This window comes from Pinus tabuliformis, chromosome 6 (genome assembly GCF_031772625.1).
Source record: "Pinus tabuliformis cultivar Carrire ecotype Pingquan chromosome 6, CPIR1, whole genome shotgun sequence".
NCBI classification, from domain to species: domain Eukaryota; kingdom Viridiplantae; phylum Streptophyta; class Pinopsida; order Pinales; family Pinaceae; genus Pinus; species Pinus tabuliformis.
In genome coordinates, this window is record NC_142292.1 from 1,455,755,464 (window position 1) to 1,455,766,372 (window position 10,909).

The window sequence follows — 10,909 nt, forward strand, 5'->3', positions numbered from 1 at the left end:
AATGAGTTTGCTTCAAGAGTCTGAAGGGAGTTAGGACATATTGTTGAGACTGGCTGCTTTTGTGGATACATGAACATATCACTTATGAATGGAAAATAATATATGCTCCAATCTAGATTTACTACTTAACACAGATATTGCCTCCACATGGTCAATAGACACCTCCTAGGCTTTAGATAAGATTATCATTAGACTTAATTGACTTTAGCATGTAGATGCACTAGAATTATGTTGCTATTGATGCAAACAAGCAAGCCAACACTCCATTGCTTATGCTTTAGTTGACTCTTCCATTGTTGTCAACACTAAACTTCCTTCACTTTTCACCAACAAATCTTAACAACACTTTTGTATTGGCTAGAAAATCACTGGTCAATTAACCACTTCAAGGATTTAGTGTTTTTTCCAAGAAAAAAATTGTATATTTTCTATTTCAAGTAGAAATCAAAATATTGTGCCTTATGATAAGTCTCCTTTCAGACTACTTCTAGATTATCATCAGATTCTAAATAACGTCATTCTAATAAAAAATGACATCAGAAGGACATTTCTACCTATAGTACTAACATTGCAAACAAACCAAAGTAATATCTTAAAATTGATTGTAAAATTCATTTAAATTTTAAAACAATACTTCTTGGGAAGCTTACACCAAAATACTCTCTTTGAATTCATTGCTGTGAAAATCCCTTCATTGACTACACTATCCTACTTTCTTCATGACGCATTTGAATCTTATGGAAATCACCCTCATTTAGACACTTGTCAAATCATGCAAACCAGACATGATAGTAGGTTAATACATCAATTTCTCCCCTTTCGTTCTTTCTTCATACTAGTGCAGGTGGTTCAGAAGTGTGCGATGGAGGAGTTTGGCACTGAATGTGGGTTTATTTGGCCGGGCATTGGGATGAGGACTCATTAGTTCCCTTTTTTTGGAATTTGGTTTCCTCTCCAAGCATGATTTTTGTTTGGTTTAGAATTGGAATTCTATTTGATTTATTTGTCTTCGTCCTAGGATTTGGCCTCCAATGTGATAGAGAGTGGTGGTTTGTTGTTTGTTTACAATGCTAGGGTGGTGGCAACGACTCACTACCAGTATAAAAATTGTTGTTGTGTTTTGTTTGAGCATGATGAGGTGAAAAGAGGACTAACATGGTGTGGAAAGAAGATAGTGATAAGTGGAGGCATAGTGTAGTGTGATGAATTCTACGATTTGTTGGGATAAATGGAATGAAGATTTTGAGAACCAAGTTTAGAAGTAAAATTGTGTGATGGATTCCTATGTAGTGAACACAAAAGCATATGTTGGAAATTGGAGAATGGAAGAAAGAAGTTGAAGCATTCACAAGGATTGAACACATGAAACATTTAGAGTTCAATGTTAAACTAATATCTCTATAGTTGCTAATTGGAAGAATTGTGGGCCATCTTGATTTTCCTCTAGAAGTTGTTTCATCTTCCCCCTGAAGACTCAAGCCCAATTTTGGAATTTTCCATCTTTCATGGGCACTTTTATGCTAAAATTTGCAATATATCCTCAAATAAAGTGCCTGTGATACTTTGTTGCTTTACATCACTGGCAGAGGCTGAGAGGAGGACAATAACGATTCCTTGAGCTTTATCCTCTTTTTCATCTTAACTTTGGAAGGCTTGTAGATCAATACAACCAAAAACACAATCACAAGTACATTTTTGATGATAAAAAATTATAGGCCAGAGGTAGAATGGAGTAAAGAGCTACTCAAGAATTTGTGCATTTGGTGCGTAATTTTAAGGCCTGGCTTGTGTTGGGTTGTTTACAACAAAGTTGGAGTAAGGTATTGATTGCTTCTACTATCTCACTCCAAGTTTATGGAATGTGGATTGTTGATCCATTCAGTTTAATTAGAATTGCTTTTGTTATAACTGTTGTGCATTGTAAGATCTTTGTTGTTTTGTTGATCTTTTCTCTAATATGTATGATAATGCAACATATTTTATGAAGAAGCCAATATCTTAACATTCAAAGTAAAATAAACCATTGCTGAAGAAGCCCATCTTCCTAGAAACCAATAAACATATAAAACAAGACCTAGAAAAAGGGCCAAAGATCTTCAACAAGAATTCAATGGGTTCCTTGAGGTTGTTTTTCATCATGGCATTTTTTGGCTATTCTCTAGCTGAAGATCCCTATAGATATTTTACATGGAACATTCCATGGGGCACAATACGGCCTCTTGGTATTCCTCAGCAGGTACAATTTTAAAAAATCTCAGGCCTGTTTCAATGCCAATAGTTGTAGCTCACATATGATTTGCCAGGATTTTTCTAAGACACATTTTGTTATTGTTGCAGGGGATTTTAATAAATGGACAATTTCTTGGACCCCAGATTGATAGTGTCACCAATGATAACATCTTTGTGAATGTATTTAACAACCTGGATCAAGATTTCTTATTAACTTAGTAAATCTTTGGGTTCTATCTTTGTGGATTAGCTGATTGAGTTTCATGGATTTCTTTGGTGACATGCAATATTGCATTGAGGTATTTAAACAAGTTCTCGTACAAAAGTGGCATCCAGCAACAGAGAGATTCCTGGCAAGATGGAGTACCTGGCACAAACTGCCCCATACCAAGGGAAAAATTTATGTACAAGTTCCATGGGAAGGACCAGATAGGTAGCTACTATTACATTCCATCGTTGTATTTGTAGAAAGATGCAGGGGGATTTGGAGGACTAAATGTAGCTAGCAGGGCCTTGATCCCTATTCCATTCACTCCACCTGATGGTGATATCACTCTGCTTATAGGTGACTGGTACAAAACCAACTCTTTAATAAGTTATTAATCCATCCCTGAAACATGTATATCTCTTGAAATTAAAGGGACTAGGTATGTTCAACTTCAGCCTGTCCACCAGAATGTTCTCTTGCAATGCATCAATCTAACCATATTCTATCTTTGGGAAGATCCTTAGAAGAACATTTGATGTGGGAAGATTTATTAGTAATCCTAATGTTATTCAAATTCATGGTCGTGGGCTGCCAAATGAAATAGCAATTATAGTCAAACAAGGTACTTATCACTAATCTCTATCATAAGGCAGTTTGGTAGATTTAGTACTGGTGTTTCTAACCTTTCAATGATTCACAAGATCCAATTTATTTTGATTTTATCTGATGGATGTTGAATCCATTGCTTCTTCTCTTGAGATGTATCTAAAATGACCCATCTGTTAATCTACAGGGAAAACATACAGCCTCCAAATTTCAAATGTGGGATTGTCATCATCTTTGAAATTTAGGATTCAGGGTCAAAAATTGAAGCTTGTGGAGGTAGAAGGATGTCACACCATTCAAAATGTCTATGATTCTCTTGACATTCATGTTGGCTAGTCATACTTTGTTCTGGTCACTGCGGATCAACCACCTCAGGACTATTATATTGTTGCATCTACTTGTCTCAAAAGTCCTGTTATTTTTAATACTGGCATTTTCCTCTACAACAATTCTGAGAAGCAGGTTTTTAGAGAAATTCTAGGGGGTCCAACTTGACCGAGATTGATTGGTCTATGAACCAGGCCAAAACCATTACGTTTGGTTCTTGCCCTGATTACTTTGGTTTTATCATAATCCATGTGTGAGATAATCTTATAGATTTTACAGATAAATAGATAGATGAATGTATATATATATTATTGATAATGTTATACGATTACTAGAAAATATAGATAAAAGATCATCATAGAAATTGGGGATAGCTATTAAAAATAAATTTCAAAGAATGGTTAATGGTTTTTTGGTTTGAGTAGTTGGGATTGTGGCTTTCCATCTCATCTATCCATCTTCAAGTCTCCCAAAGCATGTTTTAGACTATATTGTTCAGGTTAGGTTCAAGAAGGAAAAATCCCCCAAAGAATCTTAGCTAAACAAAGTTGAATTTAAAATATCTAGTAATTTGTACCTATCCCATATAATCAAGTTCTCAAAATTTGAATGGAAAATGTTGTCTAGATGGAGCTTGACAACGAGTGCGGCTCATCCAAATACACAAGGATCTTTCCACTACAGGAAAATAAACATTACTTGAACAATAATCCTCTCAAGCTAAGCCCCCATCATTGATGGAAAACAACGTTATGTAGTGAATGGTGTTTCCTACATGCGTTCCAAAACACCATTGAAGCTTGCAAATTATTACAACATAAACAGAGTGTTTGTCACTAGTGCATTCCTGATAATCCCAATGTTACATTATCTTCTCACAAGGTGACGTTTGTTATAAATGTGGAATTACGTGCTTTTGTTGAGAATTCGAGAAGAAAATACAAAGGGTCATGACCAATTTCTGGTGGAAATCGCTACTGTTAGAGGGTAATTCGGAAGTATTGAAGAGATTATGTGTTGAGGAGTTGCGTACAAGACTACAAAGTGTAGTCAAGGTCTGAGAAGGAGAACAAGTAGGAAAATTTGAGGATTTTCCCACTATAAATAGGGCTAAGCTTTTACAAATCCTAGTCAAGCCCTTAATACCTAAATCCTGCAAATTGGGTATGGAAGTGGCAACATCCTTCAACATAGTACATTTATTCACAAACCCTACAAACCCTAGATTTCAAATACATTCTTGTGTTTGGTCAGGGTTCCCTAACTAGGTTTTCATGGGATTTGGAGGCGAACTAGACATCTTGGTCCTATAATTGATCCATACATTTAAAAAAAATTAAGTGTTTGATGTGTTTGAGGAGAGAAAACAAGAGAAAGAAGGAGTGCACGAGACCTCAGCTTTTGGCATTTTTGTGTGAACACTTCATTCCAGACTCTGCGCCCCATGGATGCTGAGAGTAAATCTCGTGGCCCCGCTAGTAGTGTCATGGTGAGGAGGGGCAAGAGTTACTGTGGCTCCTAGAAATATCTACACTACTCTCCATTTTTTCTCTTTAGTTATGTGCTCCTCTCTGTCAAATTAATAGTTACTGTGGCTCTTGGCAATCTCCACACTGCTCTCCATTTTCTCCCTTTGGTTATGGGTTCCTTCCAGACTCTGCGCCCCATGGATGTTGAGTGTAAATCCCGTTGCCCCGCTAGTAGTGTTGTGGTGAGGAGGGGCAACAATTATTGTTCCAAACTCTACAACCCATGGATGCTGAGAGTAAATCCCGTGGCCCCACTAGCAATGTTGTGGTGAGGAGAGGAAACAGTTACTATGGCTCCTGGAAATCTCCACACTACTTTCCATTTTTTCCCTTTGGTTATAGGCTCCTCCCTACCGAATCAATAGTTACTGTGGCTCCTGGAAATCTCCACACAGCTCTCCATTTTTTCCCTTTGGTTATGGGCTCCTTCCAAACTTTGCGCCCCATGGATGTTGAGAGTAAATCCTGTAGCCCCACTAGCAGTGTCTTGGTGAGGAGGGGCAATAGTTACTATCTACACATTGCTCTCCATTTTTTCCCTTTAGTTATGGGCTCCTCTCTGCCGAATCAATTGAGCTAGTAGCAAGAATAGGAAATCCAATGGGGTATGGGAAACTTGTATGTAGTGCACAAATTATTGAATAAGAAAATATGTTTAGGTGATTGAAAAAGATTTGGAAACAAAACAACTTTTGTTCATGAAAAATATATAAAGGGTGTTAGAGGGTGAAATATATATTAAGGGTGTTAGAGTTATAATTGGTTCTCATCTAGAAGAATTAGATTTTTTCAGATTGTATTTTTTATATCCATTATTATTATGGAAAAGGTTAATGCATATTTAATATTAAGATAATGCACACAAATTATTAATCAATTATAGGAAAATACATTTAGGTGATTTGAAAAATAAACAAAATAATTTTTTATTGTACAAAATATGTAAAGGGTGTTAAAGTTACAATTGGTTCTTATTTAGAAGAATTAGATTTTTTCCTGTTGCATTTTTTATATCCATTACTATTACGACAAAGGTTAGTGCATATTTAATATTAAGATTTATATGCAAGGAGTGAAAATATTGTTAGGAGGATGTGTTATGTTTATGGTGACATTTTATATATCTATTACTATTATGGAAAAGGTTAATGCATATTTAATACTAAGATTTATATGTAAGGAGTGAAAATATTGTTAGGAGGATGTATTATGTTTAGGGTGACATAAGATCTGTAAGCACCAATAAAATAAATATATGCAATATCACATAGCAGTGTGAGAGATCATGTTGGGATGAAGATACTTTTGACAAAGGGTGTTGTGCTTATTTTTTGGGATCATCTTCATTAATAGTTCCTCTAGGTGATCTTATTAATATCTTCACCTATGGAATGGTATGTTTATATTTTTAGCACAGGACAAACTAGATAAAGTAATGAGTGCCATTGATTTTCATCATCTATAATTAATTAATATATCAGAAAAAAGGCCCTTTGCATCTTCACCCACTTCTCTAATGATTTTGCATAGAAAAACATAAAATATTGATGATTGGTTGTCATAATCTATCTAAAGGATCTAATATGCAAGTCATTTTAAAATACCTAACTATATGGAATAGCCCATTTACCTTCAAGCCTAAGATATTTGTTGAAGAGAATGTTCATATGGAGGGCTATGACAATGGACTACTTCCATTTGGTACAAGATATAATATCTATACTAGTGTAAATTTGGGTGTTAATTTAATTTAGTCTATGTTGGGATACATGCTTCACCATATCATAGGAGAAACTCCTAAGAAAATTAGGGTATAAGGTAGAGATCTCACACAAAGTCCAAGGTTTGTTAACTTCATGGTCTCATTTGGATGCCATTATCAGTCCTCAATTGAATACTTATATTAATAAATGACAACCACTAAACTAATGTGATAATGTATTTGGAATTTTCTTGCAAAAAAAAAAACTTATTCTTTGCCCCTTTTCCATAGTGAAAGTAGATTTCTTTCTCCCGACTTAACCAAAAAAAATGTATAATTTAAATGCAAATATGATAATAACCAACCTTAATTTAATTTTTTTCCTTTATATGGTGTCACTTGTGTAATTTGAATTGATATATTAAATTTATTGAAGTTCCTTTACAAATCCTAATAGGTAAAACTAGTGGACTACAATTCCAATATAAACAAATATCATTCCACTTTGGAGCTTTTTATATTTAGAAGTCATTAATAAATGTTAGTGCTTGATATGTTTCTATAAAAAGGAACCTATTGGACTAAATGGAAAAACAAAATGCATTGAGGTATAAATACAAGGTATGTGTATGATATCTACATACCCATAACTCACATGGATATGCTAGTATTCTATGGTCTATTATGCTAGATGATTGATTAATGATTAAGCTTATGATTAGTGTTAACATTGATTAAGCTTGACTATGCTTTTAAGTATAACCTTATGAATAATTTAATATTAAATTAATTTTGGCCCTCTCATGACTCTTTGACTTTGATTAAATAACTAAAATTGTTTAATTATTTATCATGTATTAATTCTTATTATTTTTTTTTGTGGGGGGGCGGGGGGGTGGATGTAGAGAGTGTCAATTATGGGACTTAAATAATGGGTAGGTGAACCATTAATGGGGAATAAATATTTTGGGGAAGGAGAGGGAATAAGTCTTGGAAGGAGAGGATGGCGAGAAGGAACTCTGGTCATTTTGTCATATTTGGGTTTGTTGAAGTTTTGGGGAGAGAGGAGAGGAATAAAGTTGAAAGAGTTTGGATACTAAGGGTTCTCTAAGGAGGCTAAGAGAGGTGATAGGAACTTGATGATTTTAGCACACGGTTTGAAAACATTATGGGTGGCAATTAGGGCTTGGGCACAGAGGGTTAGGGAATTTGTGGAGGTTCCATAGGGCTAGGATGTCAGAAAGGTTTTTCCTAGTTGGTTGGGTCACAAATTCAATCAGGTGGGTTTGAAGGTCATGGGAAGGAAAGCAGCATCATGGACCTCACTAATTTCAATCTTGTTTCTTTGTGTACTTTTTGCATTGAACCAAACATATCATGCAACAAGTGTTATCTGAAACTATGTTATAGCAAGTGCTATCTAAAAAATTACAAGTACTGGACTTGAATTACAAGTACTAGAATTAAATTGATTAGGTTTTTCACATGTTATAACTACATTTCATTATATCTAAAGGTCTAAGGTCATGTTCTACAAGACCAAACTTGTGACATTTTTGGTGTTATGGTTTTGATTATTGTTTTTCCAATGTAATGAAGGCCTCTTCAAATAATACAACCATCTTATTCATTGTATGTTGATATAGTTTGAGCCCAAGAAAAGGATTCACATGGACTACTTAATTCAATGTGACTACATTCAGGAAGAATGGAATGGAATTTACAATGACGGGTGTAAAGAAGGGAGCTATTTTTTTTTATTACACAAAGTACAGATGACAGAGGTGAAACTATGTTTACAATTATAAATTTTCTAAACATTGACCTTAGAATTGTTGTAACAATTCAATGAAAACATTTTCTTTAACATCCAATGACGAAAGTTTGAGCTGTAGTTGTTGCATTTGCATGCATGGTTGTGAAGGATTGAATAAAGTCACGGTTCAAGAGGCTTCGTTGAACTTTTGGTGGAAGATATGGTAAAGAATCATCGTTATATCGAACTTAGTAGATAACTAGAATGGGGTTACCAGTGAGGTGGATTCCCTTCCATCTGTGAGGCCTATATCTTAGAACTGTGATTCAAAGAATTTCTAAAATATTTACTCCACAAAGAGAAAACTTAGTAAACAAATTTTATGCCACGTAAATCCATGACAACTCTAAAAATGGGTTGATAATGTCCTAAATTCCAAATCATCAGTATCATTATGGTCTCTATCCCTAACAATAGTTTTCCATTTTTAATTACTACACATTTTCCTTCATTTATGACTTCATTTGCTATTTAAACTTAATCTATTTCTTATGGATATAAGAAACATTTATGAGAGATCATATTTTGTTTCAAGTATATTGAAAAATTATGTATTTGAATTAATGCAATGACAAATACCTTTCAAAGGAGAGTGTTTCTTACCCGTATAAAGTGCTACATCCAAAGGATATTTTTCCCAATATGATATGTGTTACCCAAAGGTAATACATTGTATCCTATGCAAATTGAGTAAAAATTGTACTTCCCATGTTTTTTTATTGTATGATGATATGTATTTGTTATGTTTTTAAACTCATAAATTGAGCAAAATTTGAAATATGTATATTTTAAAAAGATAACATAAGAACACATAAGAAAATACACAATTTATAAATCAATGAAAATGAAGGGGTATTTTACCTTAACACAATAACTTAAACCGACTCAGCTAGCATATGGTCCAAAAGATTTATTGGATATTTAGGTATTACAACTATTTCATGTTGTCTCTAGAGAAACTTCTATAAGGTGGAAGCGAATGACAAAGGAGATTATCATGCTATGGAAAAAGAAAGAAAATGAAGTTGTATAGACTAATTGCATAAGTTTATTTATGGATAAGCTACAACAAGCTTGCCTAAGCGAAAGTGAGGACCGATTGGACTCAATGCAACAACTAGTTCATCAACTTGTTACTGAAAATGTCCAAATGAGAGAATAGATAGAGCAGTCATAACAATAGAATAAGAAACAAAAGACATATGGGTTATCCTTTATACTTGAGTAGGAAATTGTCACGTTTAAAGAGGTAGATAATAAACTAAGAGAACCAATGGATAGGCTAGATACTCTTAACATTCTCCTCAATTAATAGCTAACAAATTTGACAACTACACATTTGATCCTTGGGAAGTATCATCCACTTGGTTTCAATTTGGTTGCCATCTACATTTGGTACTTATTGTTTTGGTCAATGACTATTATATGTCTTGTTTTGATAAGCTAAGTGTGAAATGTCTTCCAATTTTATAATAAACAATCCTTAAATGTGGATATATGTAATTTTCTACTCACTCAAATGTTCTCATCAATTCCCCCCTTTAAATAGGTTAAATTATTGCATTTAGTATAGCTACTAGCCCCATAGGTGAACTCATCATTGTAATTATCACACACATATCATAGTACTTACACACAACTAAGCATGGGAGCTGAGCCAAAATTTGAATGGTCCTCTCATACCAAATTTTCTGAGGTCCAGTTGGGACCTCATACCATAAAGAGTCACAAACTATTGTTGGGAAATTTTTCGCTATCAACAGGTATGTGAATTATGGAATTGAGGTCCATAATAAGGTTGAGACCAAAAAATGTGGTCATTTAAGGCCTCAAGATGGATCCTAAAGCTTTTCTCTGGAAATTTTCAAGGAGGGAGAAGTAGTAAAAATGACACATAAAGTTGATTCCTCCAAATATTCCGCTCTAAAATATGGTTGCAAAATAATATATTGATCCAACCACAATTATTTATACTTTACAGACCTTCCTCTTGGATCGTATCTAACAACATATGAACAATTTTTTTACCTAGAACATCTAAGTAAAAGGCCTACTCACATTGCTTAGAAGAACATAATATGCCATCGTCAAAATCCTCCACCTCCTCAAGTTAAAAAATAATATTAGGGGAAGGAAAAGTTACTTTGAATCCTAACACACCAATAGGATTGACATTGAGGGGCAAGCTCAGAAATATATGATTGCAGAAAGGAGAAACCATTCCACATTACTCTCCAGGTTCACTCAATGTCGAGATGAGCTTGGAGGAGTTGGATAAATTATTCCCTCTCCAAAACTAATGATATTAGCCCTCTTAGGCATTCTAAAATCCTAGCACAACTATTGGGACTCTATAAATGGAAGGGACAAATTACCAAATCAGGAGAGACTTCGATCTAATTTAGTGGAGGAAGAAATTCAGTGGAACACTAGAGATGGAGTAACATCCAAAGCTGAGGAGGAAGAGAATTTTCCCTTGGTTGGATAGGGAA

The 10,909-nt window shown here is 34.4% G+C and overlaps 1 pseudogene; it reads left to right on the plus strand.

The window, feature by feature from the left end:
- The first annotated feature begins 2,110 nt into the window (after positions 1 to 2,110).
- LOC149264103 (protein SKU5 SIMILAR 14-like) lies at positions 2,111 to 4,324 on the plus strand (annotated as a pseudogene).
- Positions 4,325 to 10,909: the final 6,585 nt, after the last annotated feature.